The following is a 22,622-nucleotide window of genomic DNA, read 5'->3' as shown; positions in this document are numbered from 1 at the left end:
TAAAAAGGATAGAAAATATCCTAGTGGTGCCAAAAAACGTAAATTCTGTTTTGTATGTCGATTTGATAGTGATGATGAGACTAATGTAAATTTTTTTCGCATTATGAAATATTAACGTGAAAAATTGTAGTCTATTTCAACACTTCCCTATTCATCAATTTAAGTGGAAGTAGTTCTATAACGATTTTAGTATGCTAGTTTTACGTGATGTTACGAAGAAGGGGCCCCACATTTTTAAATAGCCCAGAGCCCCCAAACACCTTAATCCGGCACTGCTGAAACCGTTAGACCTCGTGACCGATGAAACATGTAATACCGTGGCTTAGGAAGGATGCTGGTTTTACGAGAGCATAAGCTCTACCTTTGTGCAGTTGAGATGTTTCCCATTCCATAGACCATTCGTGACGATTTTGTTGTCGAATAGTGGGAATAAAGTCCATCCATGGGAGTTGCAGCGCTGTAAGTAGACCTTCCGATGCACCACGTTCGGCTAGTACGTCAGCCTTTTCATTGCCGAAAATTCCACTATGTCCTTTGACCCTTAGAAATGCTACGGAGCTACCTGAAGAGTAGATGTTAAAAGCTCGCTCGGCAATGTCATACAGGTAACCATGCGTTTGGAAATTCCACTGGAGATTTTGTAATTTCTTCATAACACTTTGGGAGTCCGTAATGATGAGAGCGTAATCGAATCGTATGTTTTGACAAAAGCGAAGTGCAGCACATATAGGTAAAATGTCCGCTGTATAAATACAGGTTTCGTGCGGTAGTTTGAAGATACTACATTCTCCCGTTTGTTGGCAGTATTGTGCATCGAATTTGGAACCATCCGTGAAGACGTAAGTACTATTGGGCCACACTGAGCTAATCAGAGCCAGAATGTAGTTCTGTGGTGAGATATCTAGGTGGATAGTATATAGGCAGTCGATGTGAGAACACTGAAAGCTGGCTTCAAATCCGGGCATGTTTCATGTTTTGAGAGTTAGTGAGAAAATCGTTTTCAGTTCGTTTTAGCAGCGCAACAGAAGCTGTAGCTTGTATCGTGAGCGTCGTCCGTGTTTCTCCTGGATAACGGTCAACCGTTGAAGTGCAATACGAATGGGATGATGTGAAATAGCAAAACGTTGCAACAGAAATGACTTGTGTATCATGTCTCTGCGCATTTGCAAAGATAATTCTCCGGCTTGAGAGCATTTGTTGGTATGGATCGCATAGCACCCAGACAGACGCGGATCGCCGGAAATTGTATGTTGTCGAGTTTCTTTGTGACGTATGCAGGAGCATTCCCATACAGAAGAAACTCCTATAATCGATCATGGAGCGAATCATAGAACGATGCAGAGTCAAAAGAATAACAGGATCAGCTCCCCACCAGGTACGCGTCACAAAGCGGAGAATAGTACTTACATCTAACTGGATATCACCAAGATGAGGCAAAGTCCCTTTCCGAGTAAGAGTCACCACAGTAGATTTCGATGGAGACAATTCAAGACCATTATTATGCAACCATTTTGCCAGATAGCAGGCCACATAATTTAAACGAAGAGATGTAACCTCGAAGCTAGAGGAAGTAGTGTAAATACGCACATCGTCCGCGTATTGTACAACGTGAATCGAGGGGCTGAACAGGTGCTCAAGATCAGCAGTATAAATGGTATGCAAAAGCGGGCACAGCGCCGTGTGGGAGAACTTTACACACGCGACGAGGGTCATGTAAACGACTGTGTCCATCTCGTACGTAGATATATCGTTCTTGTAACAATGTCTGAAGACCATTTTTAAAAGCTCGAGTAATATTGAATGCTAGAGTCTTACTGAAGAGAACTGGTATACGTTATCATAAGCTGAGCTGATATCCATTGACAGAGCCGTAAGGTATCCCTCAATCGCTAGAGCATGTTTTGTTGCAGAAGTGAATATACTGAGATGGTCCACTGTTCCTTTCCCACGGCGGAATCCATACTGCGACTGAGGAAGTGGCTGCTAGTGTTCTAACCACCACTCGAGTCGTGTTTTCACCGTCCTTTCCAGAGTCTTCACCACACATGAGGAAAAATCAATTGCTCTATAAGAAGGGTCACTAGGGTCCTTTCCAGGCGTCAGAATAGGGATGACAATTTCAGTCATCCGCTCCGAAGGTAATTCTTCCCGTGCCCATATGTTGTTAAAAATGTCTAGTAATAGAATATGCGCTGAGCGAGGGAGATGGGATAACATCGAGTACTGGATGTAGTCTTTACCAGGGCCAGTGTTGTTGTTATGTTTTAACGCCAGTTGGAGTTCCTTGTAAGTAAATGGTCGTAACAGAAAATGATTGCGATCCCAGTTGGGTGAAAATCGCCAACCGGGCAGTTGCGGCACAGTCGGTGGAGCAATATGACTATCGAAAGCCTCAACGCAATCGGACGGAAATGAAGAACGTGGAGAGCTACTCACTACCCCTTTTAAGGCTCTTACTTTATTCCAGATTGTGGTAAGCGGGTTTTTTCTGCTAATTTCTTCATAGTATCTTCGCCAACTGGGACTTTTTTTTTTTCGGTTTTAAAAATCTTTTGACTTGTACGTTGATACGTTGATAATTATAATAATTTTCCCAGGAAGAAAGATGTCGATATTGCATAAAAAAAGTTGTCTTCTTGCAATTATTCGGAAGCATTCTGTGTCCCACCATGGTGTAGGGGTATGTTTCGGAAAACAGAAAGGCTGTTTCACTGGGATACTAACCGAAGCTGCAGCATTTGTTATTTGTATTAAACAGTCGTGGTTTTTAAGTGGGTCGGTAGGGAGGGTTGCGGTACGAAGTTCGGAGTCTATTTTCCCGCCGAAGGCAACCCGATTTGCTCGTTTCATGTTCTATTTTGTGGTGAAGTAGGAGGTTGTAGGTAAGGCGTAGTTATTTTGTAAATGAATTTCGATAGGAAGATGATCAGTTCCTAGGGAGTATCGTCGTGCTTCCCCGGTTAGGTTGGCAGCAATTGATGGAGAATAAATAGTTACATCTACTGCCCAAGGTCGATGTCTAGGCTGAGGTATACGGGTAGGACTACCGTCGTTGAGTACGATCAGGTGGTAGTCATCCATCATATCTTGAAAGGCTATTCCAGCACGGTCCGTAAAAGCACATCCCCAAGCTACACTATGGGCGTTAAGGACTCCACATATAATGTATGGAGGTTCCAGTCGGTTAAATAAACTGCCCCATTCTCCCGGTTGCATTACAATACGTGATGGACAATAGATAGGCCTAGGTATCAATATAAAAATGCCACCGTGTGGAGGAAGATACGAACCGCTACCACTTGGAATGAAATAACTCCGAGAAAAGAAAGGGGTATTGCACTGTGACGATCATTGTTGCCTATTAAATAGACCACTGCCTCCATACCATCATCTCTGTCTGAACGCAGAACACGATATTCAGGAAACACGAATGCCATATTTAAAAATTTAAAAGCTACCATGAAGGTTTTGTTTTATCATTTCGCGAAGTTCCGATGCCGATGGAATACCACGATTCGATAGAAGAATACCGTGCAGAGGTTGAGTAAGTAGGTTAAGGATGTCGGTAATAAAGGATTCTGATGGGGTACCCTTTCCAACTTTACCTCCTTCTTCTGCGCAGCTTCCAGCTGAACAAGTTTTCGGCTTAAAATCTCTTGTCAGTTCATTATATGTTTTAGTAGACATTGCCCGAATCGGTCTACGCTGCTTCACTGGTCCTTCCATTTTGCTTTGTTTATGTTCACTATTTTCGTATCGATTGCCTGTTCGTTATCACGTCGGGGTCACCAAATGTTTCAGGGACTAAACTCACTGAGTTTAGTACGCATTAAGCAGTATTAATCTTAACTATCATTTAATATGCAACTTGTTTATTCGATATAGTCTACATTCATAAAACAGAACACAGCCATAACCTCATAACCGAGAAAAAAATCACACGACTGAAAATAAAAATAAGAAAAATGCGTTGCTATCCTGGTGGGAGCTTTAAATCTTATCACATATAAACTCAATTTTCGTAACAGTATGTATGTACACTGCCTGACAAAAACATTGAAGTACCCAGGAGGGGCGGAGGAAACGAAATGAAACTTCACGTGTCGAGAGGGTATGTGATTAAAAAATCGAGTCAAATTTACGAAGAATTTGGCGGTACGAGCCCGCTTATCTGTATGACGTTGGACACTTTGTCTCCCGGTTGCATGCAATGATTTGGGTGGAAAGTGTGCCATATAGCCGTTGTATCCTCTCTTGTGGCAAGCTGACCCTCAACTGTTTTTAACTGGTCCTTGACATCTTGGATACTGACATTGGGACGTACCGTAGTTGACGTTCGAGCTGGTCCCATTCATGTTCTATCGGGGACGGGTCTGGGGATCTTGCTGACCACGGGAGTACCTCAACATCACGCAGACAGTTCATAGACACACGTGTTGTGTGTGGACGAGCATTGTCCTGTTCAAACTGGCACCACGATATAGTAGCATGAGAGGTAACACACGAGGACGCAGGATGTCCGTGACGTACCGTTGTGCCGTCAGAGTTCCCTCAATCACTACCTGCCGTGACATGAAGTCATACCCGATGGCTCCCCACACCATGACGCCAGAAGTAACACTGCTGTGCCTCTCCAAAACATTGAAAGAATGGGACCTTTCCCCAGGACGCCGCTATACTCGCAGACGATGACCATCCGGGTTAGTGCTTAAAGATGACATTAAAGAAAATTGTGATATCAAGAAGAGTAACATTTTTCTAGTCCTAATTGGAGTCTTGGCAGTGAATAGAGGAAATGAGGGAGAGGATAAAAAATATTATATATATTATGAGTAATGTGAGAGATGTAATCCTAGGAATATGAAGATCTAGGTGGTATTTGATGTAAGAATGGACCTCATAATCTAAGTGGTCTGGAAATGAATATAGAGTGTGGTTACTTGATATGGAATACTTTTCTGGAATTATAGTTTAATTTATATTGATTTGTAACATTTTTTTCTGAAAACATATTGATTTGTAACAGTTTCTGTTTGTGGTAATAAAAATGTCTAACTGAATATCTCTAAAGAGATTGCGGGAAGAAGGAGATAATAACTTTCTCCACGATCAGCCCATCCGTGAATTGAATAAAATGGTATTCTACCCTATTGTACCTGTAATCGTTACTCTCGGCCTGGTATTCTTACTCATAGCCTGTGTAGTTGCGATGCCATTATTACTAGCGCAGACAAAACACTTTATATAGTACTTTACATCTGTACTGCTATTAACACTACAGTTACAAAGACTTGGCACAAACTAAGCACACAGTGTTCTTGATCGTGATATCCTAAGCCCTCATATGAAACAAAAACAACTTTTGTTACTTATTTTCCTCTCTAACAGGTCGTTTCATTTGTATTTCCTTTAAGATTTGTTATGAAGGTAATCTGACAGATTGGTTTGTTGTTTCAGTGACGGCGAGCACCCCACCTCAGCGGCCGTGGATCCCTCTGACGCGACCGTCGCGGACGAAACCAAGCTGTAAGTACGATTTGGCACAGCTGCGTATTTGTGAAATAATTTTGGAGGCCTTGTGTCTCCATTGGACGTATTCCAGGGACCTTGAAGTCATCGACGCCTTTGACCTACGTGAAGTGCTGTATCTTGAGCAGCTCTCGGAAATGAAGGTTGTCTTGACAAAACAAATAATCGTCTAATGCGAAACGTAACAATTGGTCATGTTTTCCCCATATGTGTAGACTACGCGTACCACCGTATCGAAGTATCTTTTTGTTTCTTTATGTATTTTACGTTAGCACCGGCTTACTAACAAATTTCATGGAAGAATTGAACAACTTTTTCTATTATCTTAGACTTATTTCATACTGTAACTGTTAATCAGCAAAATTATGAAGTAGATCAGTCACTGTCACTATAGTGCTCACCCAATTACAACATTGAAGTGACCTATTTAGGTGTGAAACGCGTTCTTCTTCTACTTATTCTTCTCCTTCTTCTTCTTCCTTCTCCGCCTCGTCATCATCATTATCATCGTCATGTATCCTTATTCTCAGTTATACTTAAATCATAACACCTTTTCTGAGCCCAGGTTGGTAGGTTCGATCCTGGCTCAGTTCGAAGGTATTCGAAGTGCTCAGAGACACCAGCGTCGTGTCGGTAGATTTACCGGTATGTAAAAGAACTCCTGCGAGACAAAATTTCTGTTCCTCGGTGACTCCGAAAACCGTAAAAGTAGTTAGTGAGACTAAAACTAATAACATAACATCGACTGTCTTAATATAAACAACAAAGCATTCGTGGAATTCGATCACTTCCTTTTGGCCCCTTAGAAACAAATACTAACTTAAACTGAAATGTTTTAAGGATATTAGGCTTCGGTAGAATATGATTGTTATAATTACACTGTGTATTTTAGAGACAGCTACATATGAGACATTATACAGTACACTCAGGGCCTGTTTTGATGGAGTAGGTAGTAAACACTGTAATATGTTGCGTTTCAATATTAACATACATTTTTTAGTCAAGCGTCTTCTAACAATGATTGACTAAACCAATGAATGACTAGAAACATTGTCATCAGTAATGTATATTTACGGTGTGAGATATATGTAACCGAGTTCGGTAGCTGCAGTTGCTTAAGTGCGGCCAATATCCAGTATTCGGGAGATAGTGGGTTCGAACCCCACTACCGGCAGCGCTAAATATGGTTTTCCATGGTTTCCGATTTTCACACCAGGCAAATGCCGCTTCCTTCTCAATCTTAGCCCTTTCCTGTCCCTATTTGTGTCGGTGCGACGTAAATCAGCTTGTAATTAAAAATATTATATTTACTAATAACTTTTGCATTTAGGAACCTGAACTGGTATGCACTATTTCAGACTATAGACTGGCTTATTGTAATATGCCTTTGAAACCTTTCGTATTCTACATTAGATATCGAAAGTCATTTTATCACAGGATCAAACGTCTCAATTTTCGCTTAAGTGTCATTATAATGTATACGTCCATAGTAAGTTATTTTGGAATAATATTATTACTGATAAGCGATAATATTTCAACAGTAATGCCATTTATGGTTCTTACTGCCATTCAAAACCCTGATAGCGCTTGAAGATCCGTCGTTATTCATTCCTGTCATTTCATTTTCGATCTGTCTCATGCCATTCTCACACTCCTGGAACCATCTCAACTTATTTCCTTTTGGTTTTGAGAAAAGATGTGCCCATAGAACAATATTTTCTCCTTAATTGATGAGATCATTAGTTCTTTCGTGCCGGGCTGAATGGCTCAGACGGTTGAGGCGCTGGTCTTCTGACCCCAACTTGGCGGGTTAGATCCTGGTTCAGTCCGATGGTATTTGAAGCTGCTCAGATACGTCAGCCTCGTGTCGGTAGATTCACTGGGACATAAAAGAACTCATGCGGGACCAAATTCCGGCACCTCGGCGTCTCTGAATACCTTAAAAGTGGTTAATGGGACGTAAAGCAAATAACATTATTATTATTATTATTATTATTATTATTATTATTATTATTATTATTATTATTATTATTATTATTATTATTATTATTATTATTTCTGTCGTACTGACTAATTTTTTATCAGATCTCAATTGTATCCTCCCGCCAACCCACCTGTTGTCCAAAATCATATTATTCTTCGTTCATCTTTTAATAACTTGCCACCGGGCGAGTTGGCCGTTGCGCGTAGAGGTGCGCGGCTGTGAGCTTGCATCCGGGAGATAGTAGGTTCGAATCCCACTATCGGCAGCCCTGAAAATGGTTTTCCGTGGTTTCCCCATTTTCACGCCAGGAAAATGCTGGGACTGTACCTTAATTAAGGCCACGGCCGCTTCCTTCCAACTCCTAGGCCTTTCCTATCCCATCGTCGCCATAAGACCTATCTGTGTCGGTGCGACGTAAAGCCCCTAGCAAAAAAAAAAAAACTTGCCGACTTGTCCCTGTTTCCTGATGAACAAATTCTCTGAAAAATATGATTCTTTTGATTTTAAAACCGGGTTGTAGTGTCTAAGTTGGGCTGTTATACTCGTCATCGTCTTATTATAGATGTTTTTAGTCAGCTCGGTCTAATTTTCTGATCCTGGCATTGATCGCTACCTATTTTAGTCCATTTTGCGAGATTAGTTCACCTATATACTTAAACGTTTTAGCCCATCCAATTGTCCCGCAGTCAGTGTAACTGTCAACTTGCATTTGGGAGATAGTGGGTTCGAACTCCACTTCTCTTAGCCCTGAAGACCGCGGTCGTTTCCTTCCCACTTCTAGTCCTTGTCCATCCCATCATCGCCATAAGCCCTATCTGTGAAGGTGCGTAAATAAAATTGTAAAGAAACAAGTGCCAGATTAATTCTAGGGAGCAAAGGCATCCGGGCGTAGAGCTAACCACTCTACCCCACCAAGTGCCGAGGTATTGAATAGTGGAAGGCTTTGACCTACGTGAAGGGCTGTATCTTGAGCAGTTTTACCTTCCACCCTTTCAAGGGCCTCCATGGCCTGTACGGAGATGAGTTTACTTAGCAGTGATCACCCGTTCTGGTCCAGAAGTGTTTTGACGCATATTTCTTTTTCTTCTTCTCCTTCTTCTTCTTCTTCTCAAGGTAACCTGTAGTCGTCCTACTCTTTTCTAGTTCTTTCAGGTGGGCGATTTAAAAATATTATTATTATTATTATTATTATTATTATTATTATTATTATTATTATTATTATTATTATTATTATTAATTCAGTACCTATCACAAATTCGTTCACTTGTCTGCAATGTGTAATTTTTTTTTGTGTGGATACACAAGTTTTTCGTAGGGGAGGATTATCTCCCTATCACGGTTGATGTACAAGGCTGACAAGAAACAAATTTTATTACCTTTTCCAAATCTACACAGTTTTTTTTTTTTTTTTTTTTTTTTTTTTTTTGCTAGCGGCTTTACGTCGCACCGACACAGATAGGTCTTGTGGCGACGATGGGGGATAGGAGAGGCTTAGGAGTTGGAAGGAAGCGGCCGTGGCCTTAATTAAGGTACAGCCCCAGCATTTGCCTGGTGTGAAAATGGGAAACCACGGAAAACCATTTTCAGGGCTGCCGATAGTGGGATTCGAACCTACTATCTCCCGGATGCAAGCTCACAGCCGCGCGCCTCTACGCGCACGGCAATCTACACAGTTACACGGGTATCTCAGAGGTCTAAAAAATATTTCTGACGAAAGTACACAAGGATAACATTAATGTATTTAGTACCTCGTTGAAAGTTGTCACTTCAACACAACATTTAACAGTTTCCACTCGGTCAATTTGTTAAGCAGGAACTCATATTTTTCAGAGTCGACTCAATAAAGTTCTTCAGTCTGTCGAAAACAAATACAGTATAGACAACACACGACACTTCCAGATTTAGCCTTGTTAAAATGGGAGCCGTCCGCCTCTGTGGTGTAGTGGTTACTGTGATCAGCTGCCAGCCCCGGAGGCCCGGGTTCGATTCCCGGCTCCGCCACGAAATTTGAAAAATGGTACGAGGGCTGAAACGGGGTCCACTCAGCCTCAGGACGTCAACTGAGTAGAGATGGGTTCGATTCTCACCTCAGCCATCCTGTAAGTTGTTTTCCGTGGTTTTACACTTCACCTCCAGGCAAATGCCGGGATGGTACCTGACTTCAGGCCACGGCCGCTTCCTTCCCTCTTCCTTGTCTATCCCTTTCATTCTCCCCATCCCCCAGCAAGGCCCCTGTTCAGCATTGCAGGTGAGGCCGCCTGGGCCAGGTACTGGTCATCCTCCCCATTTGTATCCGTACCCAGAGTCCGAAGCTCCAGGACACTGTCCTTGAGACGTTAGAGGTGAGATCCCTCGCTGAGTCCGAGGGAAAAATCTACCCTGGAGGGTAAACAGATAAATAATAATAATAATAATAATAATAATAATAATAATAATAATAATAATAATAATAATAATAATAATCGTATGGCCTCAGCTACCGTTTGCAGACATTTCGATTTGACGCCATCTGGCTCTCTACTCGTCAATTTCGACGTTCCGGTTTACTCTGTCTGCCATCTAGCGGACCTAGAGTAACCCGGATCTCTCTTGGGCGTCTATGGCTGAGATTGAATTAATTTTGTCGGTTAAATACCAAATGTATCACCAGAAATCTTTCACATGCCGACATCGTACGACATGGAGTGTCGAATGGACTTTCTTCCGCCCTTCAAAAATCTGACTACCTCTGCCGGGTTTGAACCCACTATCTTGGGATCCGGAGGCCGACGGAGAAGAAGAAGATGAAGAAGAAAATGGGTGACAGTTCGCAAGTGGCGCTCCTCGTGGTGTGACCTGGAAATTCGTGCAAAATTCAAATATCAATGGAAATCCATATACGAAAATGGATAAATAAATTACGTACAGAAAGAGTTATTACGATATTAATTTCAGAGTTGCTAAAGCAATTCTGGATAAATGAAAGAAGAGTTATTTAACAGGTTATAATTTAAAGACTGATATTAGACATATAATCAAGATGTGAAATGCACTATTGTGAAAGGGCTTCTTGATATTTCATTTATGCATTACTCTTTTTTTATTTTTTTATTTTTTGCTTTAATATTACTGCCTGAACGTTTCCGGTTAGACTTGTCTATTCCGTCATGAAAAAAAAAAAGAAACATTGTATCATCACATTAAGACACTTGTCAATAAACAGATCGGCACTTTCCTGTCTTTTTCTCTTGGAAGTATTCCCCTTTTGGCAGGGTCGATAGCATTTGATATTTCATTTTTTGGGAGATTCTGTGTTGGAACAAATCACGGCTTTAATCTGAAGAGAGCCAGAAATAAAGAAAAGCACGAAAATGCTATTAATAGTTATGTTTAGAGGAATATTTACGTACAATTAGAGTAAGAACTTAGCATACCCTTCGCTCTTTAGTCGGAGATTTGTAAAGTCGCTGACCTGAAAATGATCTGAACAGGTCGTATAATTCTTATTCAAGCGTAACGTCCTTCTTTCATATATACTTTATCGAAGTCACTTCTCTAGCATTTCAAAACGCACAGTTCACACCTACAACAACACTTCGGTATTGAAGGTTAACTGCTGCACTATACAATAAAACAAGCTTATTATATTTTAAGCCAGTTAAAATATGGGTTGCACCGGTCAGAAGTTCAGGAAGTACCTTAAAAATATCTTTGTCACTGGAATAATAGGCTATATACAAACACAATATTTACTAACATTTTCTTGTCACAAGGAAAACGGAAGAAAGACCGCGAATCGTTCTGCATTTCATAGTTATTTGCAGCCAAACACAGCACATATCTTTCCACTCGTGATGAGAGGAGACATAAAGGAATGACATACGTACGCTAATATTTACCTATGTTAACTTGCTGCAAATGCATGAATAACGCCAAAAAACTTCACAAACAAATACACGTGCTCTTATGACATAGTCAGTAACTCCAGGTCTCTCCGCTAAACAGAGCTCTAATCGCTGTCCCTCAGTATCTCGCGGACTATTGTGTATTATCTTTATTGTATTCGGAATAACTTTATAAATTACCTATAAAATACATACTATTAAACAAAGAACAAGTACAGAAAACAATTCTCAAAATTACCACCACCAATTCACAATATTTGACAAGTTTACGCAACGGAAACAATACTGAACCTCTATGCGCATGTGTCAAAGTGATTTGATAAAATGAGGATGTTCTTGTAGAAGGAAACCTGTCATTCTTTGTTTAATAGGTGGCTTGTGTGTTTTTCACAACCATATTTTAGTGTAATAACTAGTGTTTTCGACAGGTACACTTAGTACAATATCTTACATGAGAATTTATAAATTCTGCTTATTTCTCGACTTTTGGCAATACATATTGAATTTGGTTTTGGGTGTAGTCTCATAAACATTTCAGCTGCCTGGATAGTATTTTGCCATACTTCTAAATAAGAAATCAAATTTTCCTAATATAATGTTTCATGATGTTCACTCTCCTAGGGATTCATTTATCCTGCAGGATCTAATTTTGTCAATATATGTTTTGTTTTACTATTTTACCATTTGAATAATAATAATAATAATAATAATAATAATAATAATTGTGCGGCATGAGCAACCGTGTGCGACCATTTTAATTTGACGGCCTCAGGCTGTCTGCGCGTTAATTTCGACATTCTGTGTGCCATATTAGATGGCAAAGTAAACATAGTTTCTCTTGGGCGATCTATAGCTAAGTTTTAATTAATTTTGCCGCGTAAAGTACAGATACAGTATGCCACCAGAGATCTTTTACATTACGACATCGTACGACATGGTGTCGAATGGACATTTTTCCGCTCTTCGAAAATCTGTCCTCTGCAGCGTTTAAAATCACAATCCTGGGATCGGGGGACCGACGCTCTGTATTTGATCAAAGGAGGGAGCTATTTCAATAATTACATTACACTGGCGGAAAATAATATCCAAACACCAAGAAGGGGTTTTGCTAGATTAACGAACGTTGGTAGGTGTTTTTATACATCTGAAAGATGGCGTCGATTCAAATGCCCCGCAAATCGCATTAGCGTGGCGCTAGTAGCGGCCCCATGATGTTGAACATCAGGCTTGTTTTAAATACGGGCTGTATTGTGCGAGAGCGTTTGTGTCTGTGAGTGGGTCAAGAATGCCTTTACGACGACGAAGAGGCTAGTATCAACAGCCCAGTGCAGTTGAACGAGGCTGTATAATAGGGCTACGTGATGGTGGATTTTCCTTCCGCGCTATTGCAGAACGATTTGGCAGGAATGTCTCCACTGTGCCTGCAAGTTGGCAGCAGTGGTCACAAGAAGATACGCTCGCAAGAAGACCGGGTTCGGACGTCTCCGTGGCACCACTTAGTGAGAGGACCGCCGTATTCAGCGTATGTCTGTAGCGCAGCGGACTGCGTCTGCAGCAGCAGTTCGAGCGGCAGTTGGTACCGCAGTGATTCTACGAACTGTTCGGAATGGATTATTTGAAGGACAGCTCCGAGCCAAATTCCCTGTGGCGTGCATTCCACTTACCCGAAACCACCGCCGTCTGCGACTTCGGTGATGTCAAACAAGAGCTCATTGGAGGATGGAGAGAAGGTCTGTTGTGTTTTCCGATGGAAGCCGGTTCTGTCTTGGTGCTAGTGATGGCCGTGTGTTGGTTAGGAGGAGGCCAGGTGTTCGCCTGCATTCCATCTGTTTACGGCGTCGACACACTGGACCTACAGTGGGAGTAGTTGGATCAAACTGAAGGAGGCTGCTTATGACACCGCATGTACTGTTCTTGGATCAATAAAACCAGGACGGCGAAAAATTGACAAAGATACACGGCTCTGGAGCGATGAGGTCAGAAATGCAGTACGAAAGAAGAAACAGCGTTACCATATGTTTCTTGTCCACAAGGCACCGTCTCGTTGGAATGCCTACAAGATAGCCCGTAGTGATGCAAAAATGATCATAGCTACAAAAAAACGGCACATTTTGCAAATCTTTATGCAAAATTAGACTCGCGTGCAGGCGAGCGGGAATTATGCCGACGCACGAAAGCGAGGCATCGCAAAACACAAGGCGCCCAGCGCTTCTATGGCGTCAACGATGGAAGAGAAAACGTATTGGTTGATTGTAAGAAGGCAAGGGAGCGCTGACGTAGCTACTTCGAGAAGATCTCAACTGAGGAATTTCCCTATCCACCAATCCCGGTCACTGCTGCTGTGTGAAGGACCTGTCAGAGACATAGGTATGGAAAGGAAATGAAGCCGGGGAAAGCTGCTGGCCCAGACGATCTTCCAGCAGAACTCTGGTACTCTCAAAAGTGGGATGCGGCAGAATGGTTAACACGACTCTTTAAGCAGACCATTAACGAGGGTATGGCAACAGGAGCACTCTCGTGGTTATCCCACGCACCCTGACTGCAGATATGTACGTCCGTCTCGTGATTCAACCTGTTGAGCTGCCATTCATGAACAGCATTCCCGGGGGTGTTTTCCAACAGGATAACGCATGCCCCCATGCCGCTGTTGTAACCACCGGGCGAGTTGGCCATGCGGTTAGGAGCGCGCAGCTGTGAGCTTGCATCCGGGAGATAGTGGGTTCTAACCCCACTGTCGGCAGCACTGAAAAATAGTTTTCAGTGGTTTCCCATTTTCATACCAGGCAAATACTGAGGCTATACCTTAATTAAGGCCACGATCGCTTCCTTCCCACTCCTAGACCTTTCGTATCCTATCGTCGTCATAAGACCTATCTGTGTCGGTGCGATGTAAAACAAATTATAAAAATTGTGACCCAACGTGCTCTACAGAGTGTCGATGTGTTGCCTTGGCCTGCTCGATCCCCGATCTGTCCCCAGTCGAGCACGTATGAGATATCATTGGACGACAACTCCAGCGTCATCCACAACCGGCATTAACCGCCCCTTTATTGACCGACCAAGTGCAACAGCCATGAAACTCTATCGCAAAAACTCACAAGCTGACATAATCACAAAATATGATTGTAAATAAAGGGTACAGATCTCTGCACATGGTTATGAGGGTATTTAGGGTTTGTAGTAACGATGTGAAGGAGAGGGCATATATGTCTCGTGTAAGACCCCAACTAGAGTATGGTTCCAGTGTATGGGACCCTCACCAGGATTACTTAATTCAAGAACTGGAAAAAATCCAAAGAAAAGCAGCTCGATTTGTTCTGTGTGATTTCCGACGAAAGACTTGCGTTGCAAAATGTTGCAAAGTTTGGGCTGGGAAGACTTGCGAGAAAAGGAGACGAGCTGCTCGACTAAGTGGTATGTTCTGTGCTGTCAGTGGAGAGATAGCGTAGAATGACATCAGTAGACGAATAAGTTTGAGTGGTGTCTCTAAAAGTAGGAAGGGTCCACTATGAATATAAAGCTGGAATTCAGGAGGACAAATTGGGGCAAATATTCGTTTATAGGAAGGGGAGTTAGGGACTGGAATAACCACGGCAGATGTTCAATAAATTTCCAATTTCTTTGCAATAATTTAAGAAAAGGATAGGAAAACAACAGACAGAGAATCCGCCACCTGGGTGACTGCCCTAAATGCAGATCAGTAATGATTGATTGATTGATTGATTGATTGATTGATTGATTGATTGATTGATTGATTGATTGATTGATTGATTGATTGATCCGGCACCTGTACGACACAATGCACGCACGTTTGCATTTCTTCATTCAACAGTCAGCCGATTACACCGGTTATTTATTGGACCAACATGACACATTTGCGATGGCTTTTCTTGTACCTTTAATCAATTGAATATGTCACCTTGACAAATGTATTGCCAAAATTTCCGTATTCTATATTCCTTATTTCATAATGTTTGGATATTCTTCCCCGCCAGTGCATGTTTATTCGCTTCAAATAATTTTCGTCTAAATCTGTGTAGGTGAGTCTTCTATAGCTGTGGTACAGTATGTTTTGTTTCTTGTTATTGAAAAGAAAATTTTTGGAATGAAACTCGTGAAGAGTTCATTGACAAGGTTTAAGAACATCAATTATTATTCCTGGGACCTGACTAAAATAAAATGTAGGTTATCAGCTTATAACAGGTATCTGTAAGTTCATATTCATTGCAGAAAGAAGAACTAAAACTTTAGAGCAACCATGAGTCAGAATCGTAATGTGTTTGGGTTTGATAAATCCACGTTATTCTATAATCGCTCTTAGATGTACTGGATTCTGCTACTACTACTATTATTACTACTACTACTAATAATAATAATGTTACTGTAGTCACGTCCTAGTTCGTGAACCATGGGCAGTGGCTGAGTGGCGTAGTAAGTGGTCGTGAGAGTCGGGATACCAGTTGCTATGGAATGGGAGTGGGCATCTCGGGCCTATTCTGAGCCAAGGTCCTCTTTGTGCTCACACGGCCAGGACTATACAATCCACCGGTGGTCCCTAACCCGTTAGAGGAGAGATCCTTACTTGGACTACGTGTAAGTGGGGTAGCATCCTGCTTCATGAATTTACTGAGCTCAAAACATTTTAAACAAGCCTCGGACCTATGGGAGTAACGGAGCCTCACTCCCATTGACAGGCGAGGGACTCCTTGGAAACAACTTGGCGAGCGAAATGGAATTCGATGGGGAGCTATAAATATTGATGGGGTTTATGGAAGAAAGAAAATAGAACTGATTGAATTAGCAAAGAGGTGATGCTTGTTGTTTAAAGGGGCATTACGTCTAAGAAAGAGAATGAGTGACATACAGATATGCTGTAGTAGAAACAGCAAGGGAATGCCTCGGAACAACTGTGTTTAAGGACGGGGAAAAGCGAACATCTTGGTGGAATGATGAAGTGAGAGCAGCTTGTAAACGCTAAAAGAAGGCTTATCAAAAATGGCTCCAAACAAGGGCCGATGCAGACAGGGAATTGTAAATAGATGAAAGAAACAGAGCGGAACCAATAGTTGTTGAATCCAAAACGAAGTCGTGGGAAGATTTTGGTAATAACTTGGAAAGGCTAGGTCAAGCAGCAGGGAAACCTTTCTGGACAGTAATAAAGAAAAGAAGGGAGGGAAAAAGGAAATGAACAGTGATTTGGGAAACTCAGGTGAACTCATAATAGATCCCAGGTAATCACTGGAGAGAGGGAGAGAATATTGTGGACATCTTCTCAACGTAAAAGAAAATCTTCCTGATGGTGTTGCGAACAACCAAGCTCATGGGGAGGAGGAAAATGGTGTTGGTGAAATTACGCTTGAGGAAGTGGAAAGGATGGTAAATAAACTCCATGTTATAAAGCAGCAGGAATAGATGAAATTAGACCTCTCTTTCATGTATTGGATACTGCTACTACTACTACTATTACTAATAATAATAATAATAATAATAATAATAATAATAATAATAATAATAATAATAATAATAATAATAATAATAATAATAATAATGCTGTTAGTCATGTCCTAGTTCGTGAACCATGGGCAACGGCTGAGTGGCGTAGTAAGTGGTCGTGAGAGTCGGGATACCAGTTGCTATGGAATGGAGTGGGCATCTCGGACATATTCTGAGTCAAGGTCCTCTTTGTGCTCTTACTCACTCACTCACTCACTCACTTCAAATGCATTCATTCCCCACCCTGAAGGGGCAGGGCGGGCCACCTAGAGGGTAAGACCTCTCTCTGGTCAAGAGATGCGGGCGGGTTGTGGAGGTGTGATGGAGGAAGGAGGGGGTAAAGGATGTGAAGAAGGAGATAAGAGGGGTTTGGTCTGTGCGCTAACGAGTAATTTTATTTTATTTCGTTATCATGTACAGGAGTTTTGGGTGCATTTTTGTTTTTTGTTTGTTTCTTTTTCTGCTCTGGAGAATGAGCGTTGTTACAGAAAAAAATATTTATATTGTGTTCTGGGAGAAAATAAAATAAAATAAAGAATTACATGACTGGATAAAATAAATAATACAAAATAGGAAAATCGACCGATGATCCTTCTGGAACTGGAAGAGCTATGTTAAGTTTGTCGCTGATTTGGTGCTGGAGCTTTCGCCCCCATCATTGTTCTGTTTGCTGACTAGATGCTGCAGTGTTCACTGAAGAGAAGAGTTAGAGGTGGGGGCGGAAGGACGGACGGGGTTCAGATAAGAGTTTCGAATGGAGTGAAATGGAAGTGAGTATTTGGGCCTGAATATGAAGTTTGAAATTGGTCATTGAGGGTTTGGTTTGCGGCAGCTTGTAGGTGTGTTAGGAAGAGAGGACGGTGGTACGGGTGAATATTGTAGAGTGCTATGGTGACGAATCGAATTAAATCCTCGACAGTAGGAGATGGGAAAAGAGAGCGGCTGGGACTGGTAGGTGAATCGACTGTGCCGATAGGTGCGACGAGTTCCGGGTTATCAGGAGGAGGGGCGGGACGAGCTTTACATCTGCGGGCGTAGGTCGGATGTGCTTCTCCACAGGAATTGCAGTCAGGAGGTTGCGCAGTGTTAGGGCACTTTAACGTTGGATGTGCTTGTGAACAATGCCCGCACTTAGGGCTCGGAGCTCGACACTTGTTGGTCGTGTGTGAGTTAGGGTTGTAGATTTCCGGATGGCAAATAAGAAACAGTCGCTCGATTCCAGATAGCAAATAAGGAACACTTCTATTTCCTTGTCATATAGCGCTAAATTAAGGTACCATAGCCATGATTAAGAGAAAAGACCAGGGTTATATTAACAAGTAAATACCGGTAACAATATAACAGCGTCAGCATGAAATATATAGGTACTTAATTTATTACAAACTAATAATGCGTTAGTCTTTACATTGAAATGAACATTTCACAAGTACTTGCCATTTGAAGAAGCAATATGTAACAGTTTCTTATTCAACAAAACTTTCTCGAGAAATTCCTTACAATTCTCATCCTAGTTGAAGCAACACAAGTTCATTTTATTATTATATCTACTGAACATCTGTTTCTGTCATCTCTCCATTTTATTGCCATTACTGAAAATACTCTTTCAGTATATGCATGCGATGGAAGTATACTTAAGACAAACTTAAGAACCAACAAAATGTTCTTGAGTTTTTCTGGGCCATTTAAACCACTGGTATATAAAATGGAGGAGACTACATGCCCGCTAGTGCCACTAGAACACTGCCAGAGGCGCTGTTCTCAACTATGATGGCTGATCATTGGTCAGGTCATCATACAGAATATTTTGATCATAACCGCGCACTTTTTTGATACCGTACTATACTATTGTCAAAACCATGATATAAAAAAATACGGTACATTGGGCGTACGGTTTAAATGGCGCACCGTACGCGGAACAAAATGAGAAAAAACCGTATTGTTCCGGGCAAAACCGTACACCTGGCAACCCTAGTGTGAGTTGTATATCAGACATCTTTCGCAGCGAGTAGATTGCGGTGGCGGCGCACGTAAGGATTCAACTTTGTAGTGGCGTCGGTAGATGGACACACCCGAAGCCAACACCCTGTCGAGATCTGCGGTAGTAGGCAGTAGAATCGTCACCATGTACGTTGGGGCTGTTGCATTCCGGATTCGGTAAGCTTAACGAGCTGGAATACCTTCGGTGTTCAGTTCGGTGACGATTTCTTCTTCGGTGATAGTTGGACCTATACCACGAACCACACAGCTGAAGAGGCTACGTCTGGGTGGCGGAGGTGGTGACTTGAGCACTGGTTGTGACAGAAGCCTGAAGGGAGCGGTGGAACCAAGTTGATCTGCTCCAATTGACAGAGTGAGTTTTTGGGCGGCGAGGTTTCCTTTCAGTTTGATGATAATGCCGTTGGTGGTTGGCCGTATGTCTGCAATCCTTTCACGGCGCATATTAAACTTTTTTTTTGCTAGTTGCTTTACGTCGCACCGACACAGATAGGTCTTATGGCGACGATGGGACAGGAAAGGGCTAGGAGTGGGAAGGAAGCGGCCGTGGCCTTAATTAAGGTACAGCCCCAGCATTTGTCTGGTGTGAAAATGGGAAACCACGGAAAACCATTTTCAGGGCTGCCGGCAGTGGGGTTCGAACCTACTATCTCCCGAATAGTGGATACTGGCCGCACTTAAGCGCCTGCAGCTATCGAGCTCGGTCATATTAAACTTAATGAGGGTGAAAAGGATGTTGCGTGGGGATCAAAATTACTGAGTTTGAATTTCAAGGAGATAGACGTGGGTACCAGTAGGTGAGGTCTGAAGAGAGCGTGAATAGGGAACATGCATGATCCGGGGTTTTAATTAAAAATATGCTAATCTGATTCAAAATTTCATGCAGAATTCAAAAATGTGATCAGAATGTACAAATAATAACTCCAAACATGATAAAAATCTACGAAAATGTCACGTCACGCAAGTACGCGATCTCATTGGTCTGACGTCATCGTACAGGTTGACTGAATTAGCAGACGAAATAACACGTAGTGCGCTGTGAGAAGCAGGATACACTTCGCGTATTTCTACTTTACGTTAGTGTCTAGTATTATTAAATTCGAGGTCTATACATCGGATAATAATCTGCGTGGTATATTTTAGACTTAAAATGAATCCTGCGCAGACAGTGAGGCAGAAAACTTATAAATGGTGTAGAGTTCCGATGTGCAATAGCACATCGCATACCATACCAAACAAATTGTTTATACATGTTCCAAAGACGCTAAAACTAGGGAGAAATGGATTTTGGCGAGCCGGAGAAATGCTGGTGATATATCGGGAAAGTCTACAGTTTATTTTTTTGAAGATTTTAACGTAAGATGAATTTGTTTGAATTTTCAAATCACTTTTCCATGTCCGCTGTTCTAGTGGTAAAACTTTAAATTTTAATGTATGATGTTTTATTTAAATGCTTCAATTACATCTTGGAATATGAAAGTAATAAACAGTGCATTAAATAATGCTGATTATTAAAGTATTCTCCAAACCTAACCTATGTTTTGGGTGATCCATGTCAAGATAATAAATCAAAGGGGTTATGAACCATTTTGACAGCTCTAATTCTACCAATATATCTTGGCATGGGACAGTTATGTATGTCTTTAATGAGCTTAATTGGTAAAGAAATTTAGGCTATATCTAAATACTCTATAAAGCAACAAAGAATAGGCGTGTACATCATGAAAGGAAACAACGTGAATTTAACAAATGTATAACTCTACACAAAACCAATGCTTGTTTGTTGGGGTCTTATAAGTTAACAATGCTCAATTATAATAATTATCATAATATTAATGAAATAAATACCATAATTGCACATAGGTGAAAATAGTGATGTAGGTGTTTAAAATATTATCCAACTTAGCCTAAGTTTTAGGTTATACAAGCCAAGTCAATAAACCGAAGGGTAAAAATACCGCGCGAGTTGGCCGTGCGGTTAGGAGCGCGCAGCTGTGAGCTCGCATCAGGGAGATAGAAGGTTTTGAACCCCACTTCTGGCAGTCCTGAAGATGGTTTTCCGTGGTTTCCCATTTTCACACCAGACAAATGCTGAGGCTGTACCTAAGGCCACGGCCGCTTTGTTCCCATTCCTAGGCCTTTCCTGTCCCATCGTCGCCATAAGACCTATATGTGACGGTGTGACGTAAAGCAAACAGCAAAAACAAAAAACAAAAAAAGTAAAAGTCACAGCACCCAAAGACATTCCTGTATTGAGCGACTAAAATGTCACCAGGACACTTTTCTTTCCTGATATGTTCAGCTTGTTAAAAGCCAAATGCAATTAATGTTATTGGCTTCACGCCCCGCTAACTACTTCTACGATTTTCGGAGACGCCGATGTGCAGGAATTTAGTCTGGCAGGAGTTCTTTTACGTGCCAGTAAATCTACCGACACGAGGCTGACGTATTTGAGCACCTTCAACTACCACCGGACTGAACCAGGATCGAACCTGCCAAGTTGGGGTCAGAAGGCCAGCACCTCAACCGTCTGAACCACTCAGCCCAACTTGTGAAAACTAGATGAAGTCATATTTATCTTTATCATGTTTAACTTTTTCCCTCCACAAAGATATTTAATTCTCTTTCATGGGCCCCGGAAGTGGGTAGGCCAGTTGCTCCAACCATAAATATATATATATTTTTTTTCAGAAATGATAGGTTATAGACCTACAGTACTATGATCTTTCTTTCTTTCCTTCTTTCTTTCTTAATCAGTTTATCCTTCAGGGTTGGTTTTCTCTCGGACTCAGCGAGGGATTTCACCTCTACCACTTCAAGGGCAGTGTCCTGGAACGTGAGACTTTGAGTATGGTGATGAAACTGGTGAGGAGGGCCATTACCTCGCCCAGGCGGCCTCACCTGTTATGCTCAACAGGGGTCTTGTTGGAGGATGGGAGGATCGGAAGGGATAGACAAGGAAGAGGGAAGGAAACGGCCTTGGCCCTAGGTGCCTGGAGGAGAAGTAGGAAAATACGAAAAACCACTTCGAGGATGGCTGAGGTGCGATTCGAAACCCTTCTACTAAGTTGACCTCCCGAGGCTGAGTAGACCCCGTTCCAACCCTCGTACTATTTGTTTTCAACTTTCATGGCAGAGCCGGGAATCGAAACCGGGCCTCCGGGAGTGGCACACATTAACCACTACATCACAGAAGCGGAGGACTAGTACTATAATGCTACCTATATGTTTATGTTAGTGCTGAAATCCGATTTCTTACTTTACTAATGCTGAAAGCCCGAAAATGTAATGTTATTCTTTAATAGGGGAATCAGTCTAGAAGGAAATGTTGAAAGTGATGTGATATCTATCCAGGTTCGTTGTTATCCTAATACTATGGGTTACAGTACATTGCACGTATATAAAAGACGCCACTTACAAACTTGCTTGTTATCCGCTAATTTCTGCGGTCACAAAAGTCACATTTTTCAAGAATGATGACATCTACACATGGTAGATTGTCTGACTGTGCTGTTTTGAACCTTTCTTCTGACATTTCGAAGTTATTCGCGATCATGAATAATAAACAATCGGCTTTTAGCAACGGCTGATGCACAACGGCTGGTAGAGCTCCATGCGGTACTGGATCGTGACGTCACAGCGCGCCGCTTACGTCAGAGGCCGTTTCACTCGCCTAGCGGAAAGGCACTACTAAATATTTTTTAATGGTATAAAACAAGGCAACATACCACAATGTA

At 41.8% G+C, this 22,622-nt stretch overlaps 1 protein-coding gene across 1 annotated transcript in view; it reads left to right on the top strand.

Moving 5' to 3' along the window:
- The first annotated feature begins 5,459 nt into the window (after positions 1–5,459).
- twin (CCR4-NOT transcription complex subunit 6-like twin) overlaps positions 5,460–22,622 on the top strand; it is a 201,766-nt gene continuing 184,603 nt past the window's right edge. Inside the window, exon 1 of the mRNA XM_067148532.2 lies at positions 5,460–5,526. The gene's annotated coding sequence lies outside the window, so the exon portion shown is untranslated. The remainder of the gene's footprint in view (positions 5,527–22,622) is intronic.

Source organism: Anabrus simplex, chromosome 1 (genome assembly GCF_040414725.1).
Source record: "Anabrus simplex isolate iqAnaSimp1 chromosome 1, ASM4041472v1, whole genome shotgun sequence".
Taxonomy (NCBI): domain Eukaryota; kingdom Metazoa; phylum Arthropoda; class Insecta; order Orthoptera; family Tettigoniidae; genus Anabrus; species Anabrus simplex.
Note: the sequence above shows the minus strand (reverse complement) of the source record. Positions and strands in the feature narration are given on the sequence as shown.